This window comes from Marmota monax, unplaced genomic scaffold (genome assembly GCF_021218885.2).
Source record: "Marmota monax isolate L192 unplaced genomic scaffold, Marmota_monax_Labrador192_F-V1.1 WCK01_AAM20220418_F8-fsc00124, whole genome shotgun sequence".
Lineage (NCBI taxonomy): Eukaryota > Metazoa > Chordata > Mammalia > Rodentia > Sciuridae > Marmota > Marmota monax.
In genome coordinates this window covers 3,592,953-3,609,314 of record NW_026692505.1, presented here as the reverse complement: position 1 = coordinate 3,609,314, position 16,362 = coordinate 3,592,953, and the positions used below count along the sequence as shown (strand labels likewise).

Sequence of the window (16,362 nt, the reverse complement as noted above, 5' to 3'; positions counted from 1 at the left end):
GGTCCTTGTATTTTTCACTGGGTTTGCGTTTTGAAGGTAGATTTTCCTTTTCATTGTTACTATTGTGTATGAAGAAATGATTTTATTTAAAATATGATTTAGAAAGCATATTTATTTAGCAATAGTTGAGGGTAAAGACTTTCTGTTTTTGCTTTTGTTTTTATACCAGTTCTGGACTCTTTAGGTATGTAACTGCAGTTTTGCAATCAAACACAAAAACAGTTTCTTGAAGTGTGAAGGGTTTTGAAAGCAGTTACTTAGGAGTACACTCAACTCGTGTACTAAGCAATGCTTGTAGCTTTAAAAAGGACTTAAAGGTCACTGTTGGGGTAGGTATTTGTATTTATACAATGCTGAGCACATTTTGGGATATGGATATATAAATATACCATATCCCTAATTTTTTTTTTGGTACAGTGGGGGATTTAACCCAAGGGCTGTTTACCACTGAGTCATATCCCCAGCCCTTTTTATTTTAAGATAGGGTCTCATTAAATTGCTGAGGGCCTTGCTGAATTGTTGAGGTTGGCTTTGAACTTGCAATCCTCCTGCTTCAGCCTCCAGAGCCACTGATACTACAGGCATGCACCACCATGCCCAACAGGACATGATAATCTTGTGTTGACTCAGAACTGTGGATTCTGTTCCACCACCCAACATCTCTTAAAAAAAAAAAAAAGCTTATTTGTGTTGTAACAAATATATTTATTTATTTACCAAAGAGGATTCACACTACAGATGGAAGTGCATATACTTGGAGACATTTTCCATGCCTTGCCAGCAAAGTGCAAACATGGAATGTCCATTTTGAACAGTTAATCTACTAGAGCTTGGGAATATTCACGTCTTGCAAACTCTCATTTTACAAGTCTTAGCTTTTTGTTGTATTGTACTCACTGTCTTTTTCAGTAATCAGGGTGAATTTCAGGTTCCTTCCCATAATTACAGATCTAAATCTTAATGGTTACCAGAATATTATGATAGAATAGGAGTTACATAAAATGTCCCCACATTTTCACTGCAGAAAGATTTAATAGTCTATTTTCCCCTCCCGACCACTCCGTAGTCTTTGCTGTGGGTGCTCTCGGTCATGATGCAGAACTTAACATAGTTGTCATAAGAAGGAGGCTAAGAAATCTCAGATAAGGAGTCAAGGTGATTCATGTATGACACTGGTTCTTGCTGATGTTATTGCACGTGGTATAGAAGCTGCAATATGAGGTCTATTAGAGCATTGCACTTAATTGATGGCATCCATGTTAGAGGGTTGCTTAGTCCATTAAAAAGGCAATTAATAATTTTCAGTATTAATTATCTGGAAAAAAATGAAGATGGGCATGATTGTTTTTCACACAGATGTGGTTAATGTGTTGGTATTTTCAACTGATGTAACTACAAGCCCACTAAATTAAATATTGAGCCTCAGTGATAGTTTACATTTTGAGAAAGGAAAGTACAGAAATATGGAACACTGAATTTGGGTGTGTCCAACAAGTGCCAGAGTTAAAAAAAAAAAAAAAAAGATAGCTTGGGTTACCATGGAGTGATTGGGAAGGAAGCAAGAACCAAAATAGTGTTTCTAATTTCTGCTCAAATATAGTGGTCAAATGATAACTGCTTATCTTTATGTATCTGAGCTTTTATCCATCCATTTTAAAGCTGTATAAGAGCTATAACATCATTTAGAGAAATTAGAATGAGAAAAAACAAATTTACTCAAAATCCTGTCTCCTGAAAATAACCCACTTTTCTGACTTGATTACATTTTCTGGTCCTTTATCCTTTACCATCCATACTTTGTCATTTAACACAAATCATTTTTCCTACCTTGCATTCTTATGCCTGTCATTTTAAATGGTGGCCCAAGACTTTCTGTTGTTGAACATCCTTTCCCCCATCCCCACCCTCACTTCCCATCTCTCCTACTATTATAAATGCAAAGCTTTGATGAACATTTTAATGGATCTAACTTTTTTTCCCTTAGATTTTACATTATTTCTCATAAGACCAATATATAGATGTGGCATCACTAGGTCAAAGAGTTTGCACATTTTTATATCTCATGGAACAAATTGCCAAGTTGCATTCCAGAAAGGATGTATGTGATGATAATGCTACCAGTAATGATTAAAGTACGAGCTTCTTTTCCCCTTGGTCAGTTTGGAAATTATCATCTAGGTTTTGTTGATTTAATAGGCAAAATGCAGCCTCATTATTGTTTTAATATGAATTTCTTTAATTACTAAAGTGATAATTTCTCCCTTATGTTTGTTTGGAGTAATTTATTCTTGTTATATGAATTGTCTCTGTGTTTCCTAAGGGTTTTCATTCATTAGTTCATATGCTTTATCCATTAGGCATATTAAATCTTTGTTGTATTTATAACAAATGTACCTCAAGTCTGTTTATTGGTCTTACTTTAGCAATTTTTTAATAAACAGAATTTTTATTTATAATTTTACATAATCAAGACTGTTGGTAGTCTTCTTTATTATGCCTTTTGCATTTGGAATTAGAACATCATTTCCTTTCCTAAGTTTTTCATCTGAATTTTGTGATGTCTAGTTCCTCTCATTACTATTTATATCAATTCTTCATTCTAGTGGCTCTCAATATATTTAGTTGGTGAAGTACCTGAAAGTATTAAATATCCATGAAATATTATTATGTTTATTTCCACCATAGAAAGCCAGGTACTCTTTGGGCAGAAAAAGTCTGGTTAAAGCATATTATAAATTCACAACCAAGAGTTATGCATAGATTAACTGAAAAAAAAAAAAAACCCTGTTAAGCTAAATGACCTCATTTAATCATTAAGTTGTTTTCTGCTTTTTAAAATTTTTTTTCAAGCAGATTATTAAAAAAATAGGATTAGGGCTGGGGTTGTGGCTCAGTGGTAGAGCACTCGCCTGGCATGTGTGGGCCGCTGGATTCCATCCTCAACACCACATAAAAACAAATAAATAAAATAAAAGTATTGTGTCCAACTACAAATAAAAAAAAATTAGAAATTATTTAAAAAATAGTATTAAGTTTAGTGAAATATCTATGTTGTTAATTTTCAGTTGAATTTGAAAGGTATGCTATTATTTGATTTCAGAATTGAAACACTTCTAAGAAGCTGAAGAGGAACACAGTTGAAAATTTTACATTCAAATCATCTGTGATATGTGACTATGGTGTAAGGCAAGGTTCTAAAATGCCCTTTTCTTTCTTTCTTTTTTTTGTGGTGCTAAGAATGGAATTCAGGGCCTCACACATGCTAGGAAAGCACTCTACCACTGAGCTACACTCCCAGTCTAAGGCAAAGTTCTAAATAGATTTTTAGTTTTTAATTACCAATTTCTTTTTTTTTTTACTTTTAACATAAAAGTAATGTAATTTTAGTTACTAGTTTCTTATCCCTAAACAATACACTGAAGAGTTCTTCCTATGCCACTTATTTGCAATGTTCCTTTAAAAATTCTTGTTTGAAATCACAAGTTTTAAGATCTGTTATCTAACTTCTTCTGTTTGTCTATAGGACCATAGTAGAGTCAGTCATCATGCCCTTTCAATTTAGTTTTATTTTGCTATAAGAGCTTGTTGAGTCAGTCCCTTCACCCTGAAGTTTTTCTTGGAGGTTTGTCTTTGGTAATTTTTCCTGCTTGTTCTTAGATGTGAACTTAAGCTGAGTCTTACATTTTGAGTAAGAAATCAAGATCCCTTCTTTCAGACTTGCATGTAATATCCTGGGACTTACTCAAGTTCTGAAAAGTGGACATTTATACATAAATATTTTTAACTAGTTTCTTAATTGAGAAATCTCTCCTTTCCTTTTACAACTTAAAAATAAACCCCACATACCTAACAATCAAAACAAAACAAAACTATCTTTGTTTTAAGTGATACAATTTCATTTCAATTTTTTAAACATTTATATTTTAGTTATAGGTGGACACAGTGCCTTTATTTATTTATTTTAATTTTTATGTGGTGCTGAGGATCTTACTTACCTAGGAGGATTGAATCTAGTGCCTCCTGCATGTTAGGCAAGTGCTCTACCTCGAAGCCACAACCCCAGCCCCAGTTTCATTTCATTTTAAAGAGATACTGAATAGCCTTGTAGCAAGAGAAAGACTCTTGTGGGTATAAATTTATATTCAGTTTTCATGATTCCAGAACCTTGTCTCAATTTATTTTCTAGTTGGAATAAAATTTAAAAAATTTTTTCATATGCTTGTTTCCCCTATTTTTTCTATCTCCTATTTTAGAAATTTGTTTTATTAATGTTCTGAACTTAGAACCTAAAATTACTATATATCAAAGATGAGAATTTTGAAATTAACCCTAATTTTTTTTTGTAAGGATGAATTTTGATTATATACTTGCTGTATAATTGGTTGTTTGGTGGATGTTCTAAGATTAAAACCTTTTTTAACAAATTTTTAACTAGGAAGAACCAATCCAGGAAGAGTATTGGTTTTCGGTGATTAACCAATAACTCTGGTATTTTAGAGATGTGCCAGGGGCTTCCTTTTCTTTGTGAAATAGAGCGTGTTTTGTGGTTTGCTTTGTTAGTGTTTCTATTAAACTATCAAAACATTCAAGTTCTACATTCTGAGCAGTATTTATGCTTGAATTAATTCATGAGTTTCAAGGTCACTAACTTTGATTGTATTATTTACTAATTTACCCATCTCCTTACTTGTATAATACAGCAAGTAGCAGCACATAGAACTCAAAATTCTAGACAATGAAAAAAATGACATGTCGACAATGTTGCTTTGAAATTTATTCATACATTAATTAAACAAGTATTTATTAAGTTTTTTTCTGTGTCCCAGACTTGATTTAGGCATTGAGAATGCAGCAGGCAACAGCAAAGATATGGGGCTTACAAATTAGTGTAGAGATAGTCAATGAACAGACATACAATAGTATATCAAATACATCAATAGTGATGAAAACAACATGGCAAAGCAAAGGAGCCTCCAGGTGGCCAGTGTACTGGGTGAGGTAGAAACATTGCTGTGTTAAGTGCTATGGTGGGGGTGGGGTTCTGAGAATGGACTCTCTGGGAAAGAGGAATTCAGAAGAGCAGTGAGTGCAAATACCCTTGAGGCAGGAGTGTGCTCAGATGACATTCTTCTGCTCTTTGAAAAGCAAATTTACTTCTTACCTCAATTTCTAGAGGCTAACATTCTAGACATATTTCACATGCCTTAAAAGCAGGGGTCAGATCTTCTGTGTCCTCTGATCTCAGACACTGCTGCTGCTGGTCAACCCAGGTGAAGTGAACTGAGCAGAAAGGCCAGGGTCTTTAAGTTCCTCTGCCTACCCTATGTCCTGGTTCTGCTTTGCAGACTCTAATGCTCCCAGCCCACATGAATTTGTGACTCTTTTGCTAATTGCTGTTTTCCTGGGTACTGACTTCAACCTAAGGTCGACCTATTGGTGAGTCTGCTCCCTTTCCATTCAATTAGATTCCTTAGTTCACTCATGCCTACCCTTTAGAAGACAGTGCCGAATATGCTGTCAGTGGTTATTTGTTCTGCATAACTCCATGTAAATTCAAGAGTTTCCAAGTGGCCTGTATAAAGCTTTGCTATATTCACATTCTTTTTTGCTGTAATTTTTTTACAGGAGAAATTTGAGAAATAGTTTTTTAGTCTTGCCCAAAGCCATACACCAAGGACCCAATGGGATGCATTTTAGAAATCCGAGTTTTTGCATGCCTTGGCTCATTTCCTTGGTCTCTGGATGGACCAGGATTTCAATTCCCACCATGTAACCTCTTTGATTTTGAGTTTATCTCCAAAACATAATAATACAGGCACCTCTCTCCTTTACAGGATTTCTGTGAATATTAGATGAGATTATGCATTTAAAGATTAGTGTGCCTGAATACATGGGCTATTCATAAAATAATTTCTAATATTACTGATGTTGCTACTAAAATTACTTTGTCATATTTCTTCCCCTTTATATAAAAGTTTATAGATGTATGAACACATAGATGCATCAGAGTAGAAATTAATAATGTTCCTTTTTTTTTTTGGGTGATACTGGGGATCAAACCTGGGCTTTTAGCATGGTTGATAAACCTACCACTGACCTACATCCCCAGCCCTTTTTATTTTATTTTGAGATCGGGTTTTGCTAGGTTGCCAGGGCTGGCCTTGAACTTGGAATCTTCCTGCTTCAGCCTCCCCAGTAGTTCACATTACAGATATATGCTACCATGCCAGGCTGATAACATTATTTTTGAAGTAAAAAGAAACAGTCAATTATTAGATGTTTGACAAAAATGTTTTGCATTGTTGAATTTTAAATAGGGTTTTTTTTTTTTTTTTTACTTATAAAAAATAAACCCTGGACTAGAGTTGTGGCTCAGTGGTAGAGCATTTGCCTAACAAGCATGAGACACTGGGTTTGATCCCTGGGACCACATCAAAATAAAATAAAGTTGTTGTGTCCATCTATGACTAAAAAAATATTAAAAAAAAAACCCTATCATTTGAGTCACTATATTTTCACATTTTATATTACATATATAAATTTTAAAAATGGAACCATTTAATTGTATTACCTAGGCTTGTAAAATCTGTCCTGAAAATCTACCTCGGAAAGTTTCCTTGTTTATTATAACTTTTTTTTATATTTATTTTTTAGTTGGACACAATATCTTTATTTATTTATTTTTATGTGGTGCTGAGGATTAAACCCAGGGCCTTGCGTGTGCTAGGTGAGCACTCTACCGCTGAGCCACAACCCCAACCCCAATATAAATGTGAAAAACACTTTGGCATGCTTCGCTCCTGTAACTATTAGATATGAATTCAACTACTGTGAGTAAACCCACTATAATAAAGTTATTAATGTAAATATAAATAAAAGTGAGTGAATGACAAGAAAATGGATTCATTATAAAATCTGCCAGGATTCCTTTTGGAAATGAGAAGTTGTGTAATTATATTGGAAATTATAAATATCTAGAATTCTGCAAAATGTCAGAAAGTGAGATGAACTTATAAAAGTCTAAGGCAAGAATATTATAAATGCCCTAAGTTTTTAGTATATTTATCCATAAATTGACTTATTTTTATAAATGTTCAGAAAATGGCTAACATTGTCCTATAAGGAGAGATTAAACAAGTAAACAGCCCTGAAGTAGAGTTGTTTCTCAAGGATTTAATTTTAGCATACTTGTTAAATCATGTGTATATGTATTTATTTATACTGAATTAGTTTCCATTCAACTTTATAGTATTATGAATAGTGCCTCTTTTTAAGATCATCATCTGGGCTGGGGCTGGGGCTCATTGGTAGAGTGCTTTTCTAGCATGTGTGAGGTACTGGTTTTGATTCTCAGCACCCATATAAAATAAAATAAAGATGTGTGTCCAACTACAACTAAAAATATATATTTAAAAAAAATTATCCTGGGCTGGGGATATAACTCAGTTGGTAGAGTGCTTGCCTCGTATGCACAAGGCACTGGGTTCAATCCCCAGCACCACAAAAATAAACAAACAAACAAACAAATAAAAATAAAAATAAAAATAAATTATCCATGGAGTAGGACTCAATTTTCTCAATCTGAAAAATGGAAATTATGTTACATGGTGAATATTTGTCATTAAATCTCGAGGATAATGAGAATATTTAAGTAACACCTATTAAGTGTTAAATGAATAAATTGAAGTAATTAAAGGTTGCCATTTATATATTACATATCTCTAGTTATTGAACTTGGTTCTCTTTCTGCCTGCCACTTTTTGTATATGAGGCTTGTAGGGCATCAAATGTAGCCATACTGAGACATCCTCCAAAGGTTCCAAAGGTCTCATGCTGAAATCAATGCTACTAACCTCTTGGGAGTTAGGGGGTAGTGAAACACTATCTGATAAGGTTAATTCTTCAGGAAAGTCTGCTGGTACATTAAGTCACAAGGGGAAAGCTATAAACTTCCAAATCTCATTTTTTTCTTTCTCACTGTAAGCCCTGTTTCTGTGGCCTATAAGGGAACTGAGTTTGCTGCCACTGTTATTAAGATTTCTGAGGCCCATGGAGAAGATATCAAGTAAATATCAACTTTTTTTTTTCATTGCAAAATAAGATAGGAAAGGAAAAGACTCTTATGTTATGCAGTTCTCTGGATAATGAACAGTAGAAATTAAATTTATGAGAGTACTAACATGAAGTGAAAAGTTGCATTTCTCTTAAAATATTGTTTTATATTCTTTGGGGGAGGGGTGTGTGTATCGATCCAGTTTATGGAATAAAAGAAGCCTCATATAATCTGAGGGAAAAAAAAAGGAGAGAGAGGAGAGAAACTTCAATTTAGAGAAATATTGAATATCCAGCCTCCTTCAGAAATGATTAGTTTTACAGTTGAAAGATTTCATATTTAAAGTAATCCTCTTTGTGAAGTCTTGTGATCCTGTGGTGTGACCATAAACTTAATCAAAATCACTTTGTTAACAAAACACACATAGTGGGTGCAAACACTGGCTAATTTTCTCTTTCTCATACTTGAAGTGTATTGTGGCCTTGTTCATTCGGGCATTTCTGAAACATTCTAGGGCTGTTTGGTAATCACCCTAATTGACTTTCTCTCTTCTTTGTAATTCATTGCCTGCTTTCTCCCTAATTTTGGTATTGTGGAATGTTATTTGACCAAAAAAAAAAACAAAAAACAAAAAACCCAAAACAAAGATAGCTTTAGCTCCCATGAACCTTACATGTGACATATTTTTGTTCTGCTTTCATGACTACAAAAATATATTGTTACCTACTGTCAGATATTACTATTCTTGCATAATTTTTTTCCAAAGCAATTCTCTATTAAGGCAAATTAAACGTGACTAGGAGCTTTGAGGATTTGGGGATCAGGGCACACTTAACATTTTCATTACAGTATTTTTAAATGTATTTAGGTACTATCCTTCCTTATCAACTGTATGTATAGATTATATATATATATATATATATATATATATATATATATAAAATATATATACACCAGCAGTTACTGTTTATATTCAGTGTACATTATAGCTCTCAGAAGATTGCAAATACGTTTTATTATTGCTTTTTATCTGTCATGCTGTTTGAATGATTTTACTGGACACTACTAAAGTAGGAAATGGATACGAGTAAATTACAACTTGTACCCATTTCCAACTGTCAAAAAAGCACTAAAGGAAAAATAGAATATGGCCTTTGTAAAACATTGTGATTTGGAAAGCAATTTTTTTGCCAAATTAGTGTATGTAAATGGTCTTTGCTGTGGGAAAGTTTCTCTGATGTTTTGCAGTGTTTACAATATAGTTGACAGATAAAAGTAATAGTGTTCAAATAAAAAGCAAAGCATTTTTCAGAATGATAAAATTCTAACTGTGGTGGAAAAAGACATGTCTTGTGTATGTTCTTTTTTTAATACTTAGAGATGATACATGTGATTCAGAAGACTGAACATTTTAAGGGATGTGTGTGTAAGGAAGCTTAGGCTTTAATTTTGCTTACCTGTCATTTTTTTTCTTCTTATCCCCAATGACTGGATTTTCTGAATTAGATTGGGTGTTTCCTTTAACTGTGTGTGGACTGGATTGTCTGTAGTCTGTCTTCTGAGCGTGTTTACATAACATAGTCCTAATGCAATTTCATAATGGTGTAATGGAAGCAAGCCAAGTGTACTTTGATAAAGAGTAAGCAAGACTGTTTTTATTTTTTAACCAACCCAGTTAACATTAAACATTTCCTGACATTCTCCTAGGACTTAATAAGTAGACCCAACAAAGATAATGATCAGAAATAGAGCATCTGAAACAAGTGTGGGAATCATCATATCCGTTTTTGGAGGGGAGTTTTTTTTTATTTTTGAATCAGAAACTATTTCCTAGCCCGGATTCTCACTCTCAGGGATTGGAAAACAAAAACCAAACAGAACCACTGTCTTCCTGAGTGAGTCATATTCTTGCACCTCTGAGGTTTCCTGGCTTCTGACATCTTCACAGGGTTCCGTAGGAGCTCTGTGGATGATTTTGCTTTCCTTCCTTTCTTCCACCCTGCTCCTTTTCCTCTTTCTTCCTTACCTTAGGAAAAATAGTCTGGTATCCTCTGGTTACCTGTAAAAGCTATGATCCCAGTGAGACTGCTGAGAGACGAAGCTCAGGGGTGAAAGAATACAGCAATTTGTCCAACACACAGGAACATCTGACCACACTGCCAGTGCTTGGTGCTCCTTCCCAAAAGCTTCTTCTTTGAGGGGTTGGTGTAGGTGTAGCCTCTGTAGTTTGGTTTTAAGTTGTTCCTCTACCATGCTTTGCTGAGAACCTGCTGTGCACTGTGGATGACATAGGGCTGGGTAATACAATTGGGAATGCTGTGGACTTTAACGGGACCATTTCCCTTTCAACCATGCAGCAGGCAGTGCTGCTTATCACACAGATGTGATTGTAAATTGGCTAATGGATTTGGGCTGTGGGCAAAACAGGCCAAATACTTACAAAAATGTATTTCTTTCCAAAACCCCAATTTAAAAGAGCAAGAAAACTTGATTTGGACCAGCTTATACCTTGTTTATTTCAGGTGACTGGATGATACACTTAAGACTGATCAGATTGATATTGATTAGATATTTATTAGGTGGGATGTCTATCTATACTTAGGATATCATATAAAAAAATTCACTTTCCTACCCACCTAACACATTGTCTACTTGTGGGATAATGAATATACCATTTCTTATTTAAATGGAGTCTCTAGTAAAATGATTATCAGTGTGAAAAAGAGTCCTTAGATAATTGAAGTATAGTGGCAGCCTGTATTCACAATTTCATGTTATTTTATTTTCTTATGCTACTATAACATATTTTTTATGAAAATGCAAACTTGAACTTCACTGAATGAGTTGGATCATTATTCAGTTAATGTTAATTTAATATCATTTAAGTATGTCCTATATATGTTGTACTTTATTGTGAGGATTAATTAAAACAACACATTCAAACTGCTGAGCCCAGGGCTGGGGTTGTGCTCAGCGGTAGAGCGCTCACCTAGCTCGTGTGAGGCCCTGGGCTTGATCCTCAGCAAACATTTAAACAAACAAACAAACTGCTGAGCGCAATGCTTGGCACACAGTAAAGTGTTCAATAAATGCTATATTTATGATTATCATTTGAAGACATAGCTTCTAGGCTTGATTTTGTCACTAGTGTGCTATGTGATCCTTGACAAAACTTGGTTAAAAACTTGGTAAACTTCCTGAGCTTAAGTTTTCTAATCTTCAAAGTATAAGAGTTGGATTTGAAGATACCAAATGTTGCTTGTAAGCCCACACATTTCCTAAGTGCATATCTTATTGTGGAGCTGAATCATCAAAATTTTTCAAAAAAACTAGTTCCTGAGTATTCTAAAGTATACTTGTTATTTAAAATATAACACTTTAAATCATTTTATACTTTCCTTTTTTAAAAGAAGTCCTTGTTTCTTAATATCCAGATTTAGTTTTCTTGCTGATTCCCTTGAAAGTGCCAGAAGTCTTTCAGAATCTCCATAAGATTTTCCTTTTATCTTTTCATCCTTTGATTTTTTTCCCTTGAGTAGTATAGTTCAAAATAATCTCCATAAATTAAAAAAAAAATCTTTTTAGCTGTAGATGGACACAACACTTTTATTTTATGTATTTATTTTTGTGTGGTGCTGAGGATTGAACGCAGTGCCTCACACATGCTAGCTAAGTGCTCTTCCACTAAGCTACAAACCCAACCTCCATAAACTTATATTACACATTATTTGGTCTCTAGAACCAAAGTTCCTGGGTCCACAGCTCAGCTCTTCTTGTAAGGTGTGAGATCTTAGACAGGTCACTTCTCGGTTTCCCTCATTTTCTCATCTGCAATGAGATCACAATAATACTCTCTACTTCATAAGGAAGTGAAACATGAAAGAATTAATATGGGTACAACAATAAGAACAACATGAAGAATAATGTGAGAAAGAAGACAGACACAACTGTGTGATTCCTTTTTTGAAAAAAATATTTATTTTTTAGTTGTAGTTGGATAATACAACACCTTTGTTTTATTATTTATTTTTATGTGGTGCTGAGGATGGAACCCAGGGCCTTGCATGCGCTAGGCGAGCGCTCTACCGCTGAGCCACACCCACCCCCATGTGATTCCTTTTATGTGAAGTTTAAAACAAATAAAGCTAATCTTTAGAGATAGAATTCATGACAGCGGTTGCCTGGGCATGAGATGAAGGGAGTGGGAAGGGGGACAGGAGGATGCCTGAATAAGAACACAAGGCAGCTTTCTGAAATATTCTATATTATCTACATAGACATATATATTTGAAAACTCATTTGACTAGACTTAAAGTCTGGGCAATTCACTCCATAAATTATACTTCTATTTAAAAATATGAAAAAATAATTTACATGAGCAATTAAGAAAACTGTCATGGTAATTACCTATTCAACTTGGTAAGCTCTCAATAGTAACTATAAAACAGATGCACACGATGTATAGCACTGTGGTAGGGTATGGTAGAATATTTCCAAGAATCCTTGTTTCCTTTGTGAGCATTACATTTTATGGGACACCCTTGCCCATAGATCCTTTGAAGATGAAAGCAGCATTGTGAGTTATTTTAGAAAGATAACAAACCTGTCATGGCTTGAGTTCTCTGAGTTTTGGCTTGGGGATAGCATTTCACAAATTTTATGTAGTATATTTAATTTTATTCTGTTGCAAAGGTTAAAGCTTTACAATGAATCCAAACCAAACAGCCTACACATTCAAAAAACAAATTTTCTAGAGATACATAAGCAATAAAAAGCTCAGTTACCTTCTCACTTTTTGGTAATGTGGTTCTGCCACTGCCACAGAACCAGTATATTTCTGCAGTATACTCCACAGTAATTTGAATATGCAGCTATCTTACAGTACTACTAATAAACATGTCGTCCTTGTTGGCTTGGGCTGTGGTGACACAGTACCCCAGACTCGGTGTATTGAACAACAAACATTATTTCCCACAGTTTGGAGGCTGGAAGTCCAAGATCAAGGCACCAGCTGATTTGGTTCCTGGTGAAGGTTTTTCCCCAAGTTTGCAGATGGCAGTCTTTTTGCTGTGTTCCCATGCTGCATAGAGTGAAAGATTATCTATCTCAAATTTCTCTCTCTCTTTCTCTCTTTTTTTTTTTTCTTTTGCATACAGGGTATTGAATCCAGGGCCTCATGCTTGCTAGGCAAGCTCTGTATCATTGACCTACATCCCCAGCCCCTCCATTTAAAATTTTGAGACAGGGCCTTGCTAAGTTGCTGAGGCTGGACTTGAACTTGCAGTCCTGCCTCAGCTTCCTGAGTAGCTGGGATTACAGGCATGCACCACCATGCTTGGCTACTTCCCTTTGTAATAATAGACATCCTGGTAAAATAGATCAAACACTTTATTGAATATCTTATTATCTTATTATTATTTTGTGGATGGCAGTAAGTGCTAATTAAATGTGCTTTGGGATATTGTTCTAATAATTATGAAAATGTAGATATTTCAAGAAAGATGCTCTTCCACATAATTTCAGGCCTATTATTTTAAATGGATTCTATTCAAGCTCATTTAGCCATGTCTTAATTGGATTAAATCTATGTTTAGTGTAATTCAGAAATTTTAATAACTTCTAGTGAATAGGAATAAATCTTTCACTGATGGGACATGATATATATCCTATAGGTTAAAGGCATGGTGTGCTTTGAACTGTAAATGATGAGCTGATTTTTGTTGTAGGGCCTGGGGGGAAAAAATGGGAATTTAGTTACTTTTTGGGGCAGAAAATGAAAATTCCTCAAATACCAAATAGATTGATGGGTTGGGTCATTTACTTATTTCACCATTGATACTGCTATGATATTGAAATAGTAGGTGAAAATTGTCCTTACTCTCAATGAACTTAGCCTTTTAAAGGACATAGAACAACTTGGCATGGTACTAGTTTAATAGAAGTACATAAGCCTACAGAAGAAGAAGTAACCAACTCTGCCCTCAGTGAGGGTGTGTGTTGGGGGAGGGGGTATCACAGAGTAAAAGATACTGAAATTTGATCCAAAGAGAGAACAGAAATCTGCTAGTTTAAACAAGAGGAGAAAGAGTATTCCAGGAGAAAGGAGCAGCAGATATCAAGTAAGCATGCTCATTGTGCTATCCCCAAATCCTCTTATATGTTCAGAACAAGAGTGTGGGGTTGGAGATGGGGAGAAGTAGTCAGGGTCCAGATCATGCAAGTATTTGAATTCTGTTTGCAGGATGTCTTCCATACTCCAGGCACCCTGCTAGGCACTGTGCATTTACTTGTGATCCGAGTGATGCTATTCTTGCCATTGTGGAGCTCACCAACCAGCAGGAGAGGCAAATAATAGATAAATGTGCAATACAAATTAGTTAAGATGATGACAGGAAAAAATGGTGGTATCTGACCTTAGAATCCTGGTCTTGTATTTTTCTCTGGGGAGGGAGCATCTAAGTTGAGAGCAGAAGGATGAGAAGCATTCAGCCGGCCATGTGTAGCAGGTATTGGCATGTATGAAGGACAAAAATCAGGGAATCTGATAACTGAAAAAGGACCAGCTTGGCTGGAGGGCAGTGGACTGCGAGAGTTGAAAGTGATTAAGACTGGAGAGAGCTGGTCAGGAGGTCTGATGGCTCAGGGCCTTGTGGGCCTGGGTAACAAGATTGGATTTCATTTAAGACACAATAGGAGACCATGAAAGGGGTTGTAGGCAAAGGAGTGACACATTGGATTTTGTTTTAAAAAGATTATCCTGGCTGCTGTATAAAGAATAGATTGGGAGGTAACAGGAGTAGAAATGGGAAGGCCATTTAGAAAGCTCTTGTGGATGAACCAGATGAGAGATGGTGGCTATGGAGATAGGATTTCCAATTGATTGGGTTAGGGTGGGTGAAAGAGGCGTGGGATTAGGAAGAAATCGAAGATAGATGTAGGCTTTTATCTAGAATATAGATGGGGAAAACTGGCAAATGAGCATGCTGGTGAATGGGGAGATCACTTTGGAAATTTGGTTTATGGCCCCAGGAAACAGCCAAAGAGAACAGACAGGGGTCGGGGAGTATGTATTATGAGATTCTGTAGCTCAAAGGTGTGGTTACTGTGGAGATATCAGTTGAGAATCATTGGACCATGGATGGCAGTTAAGGCTATGTGGGAAGGGATAAAACCATCCAGAGATGTCAATAAGGGAGAGTCAGTGGGACATGTAACATTTAGAGGTCAGGCAAAAGGTGAAATGTCTATGGAGTCCCAGAAAAAATAGGCTACGTGGAGTGCTGGGGGAGCCGGCTGTTAATCTGAGTAAGATGGAAACAACACTGTCAAAGAACAAATCATTACCCTTTCCTTTAGAGATCTTAATTGGCTTTCTTTTGTGACTTCTGAATTGAGCAACTCTTCCTTCTGTAAAATAGAGTGTTCCAAGGAGCAGAGTAAAGGTGTTTGATTCTATAAGCAGAGGACTGAGAAAGCAAAAACAACAAGAATTGATTGGTCATCTTAAAGTTACTTCTCTTGTCATGTAGGATCAGGGAGACACAACAATAGAAAAACAACAAAATAACATCAGGTTACTTTGTCTTCCTTTTTCAGAAGGATTTAAGCAGAGGGAATTTATATTATCAAGCTGATTGAAATTGACCTGTTTCGTAAACTTGCTGTTTGCCTTCTTTTCTGACTTCTGGGAAGTTCAGATAAAAATTTAGTTTCATTGGGACCCGAGGCCCATGCTTATAATCCCAGAGACCTAAGATGTGGAGGGCAGGAGGATCATAGGTTCGAGGCCAGAGGCAGCAACTTAGTGAGACTCAGTAACTTGGTGAGACGCTATCTCAAAATAAAAAATAAAATGGACTGGGGAAGAAGCTTAGTGGTAAAAAGTTCAATCCCCTGTACCAAAAGAAAAACAAACTTAGTTTCATTTTGGTGATATAGAATTTTAGTGTGAGTGACTCCATGTTGATTTTCATTCTGGTTTGTTGGAGCCTAGTCCAAAACAATGCTTTACTGTCTTTATTTAACTACACTGAGTATTAAAACTTGGACCAGAACGTCTGTACTTTCCTCAGCTGCGGATGGGAAAGCACTGAAGAATTTCATAACGTGATCACAGACGTATTTTAGGAAGATGGCAGTATGGGCTGTGTGGATACTGGGTTTAGTTTGGGAGAGTGGAAATCTGTTAATCCTTTCTGCTTTCTAACCTGCTAAATTGCCTTAGCTTAAATAAATGACTGCAGCATGTGTGGTGATCTTGGGGGATAGGGGGGTGCTTTGGAATGTAACAGAACTGGATTCAAGTTCTG

The 16,362-nt window shown here is 35.6% G+C and overlaps 1 protein-coding gene across 17 annotated transcripts in view; it reads left to right on the top strand.

Moving 5' to 3' along the window:
- Positions 1-16,362, top strand: part of Ptprd (protein tyrosine phosphatase receptor type D) — a 2,207,759-nt gene that overhangs the window by 1,710,967 nt on the left and 480,430 nt on the right. The window contains exon 1 of one of the 17 annotated variants that reach the window (XM_046445829.2): positions 9,048-9,948. The exons of the other annotated variants lie outside the window; for them this stretch is intronic. The gene's annotated coding sequence lies outside the window, so the exon portion shown is untranslated. Of the gene's footprint in view, positions 1-9,047; positions 9,949-16,362 lie in introns of those variants that run through there. 17 annotated transcript variants of the gene reach the window in all.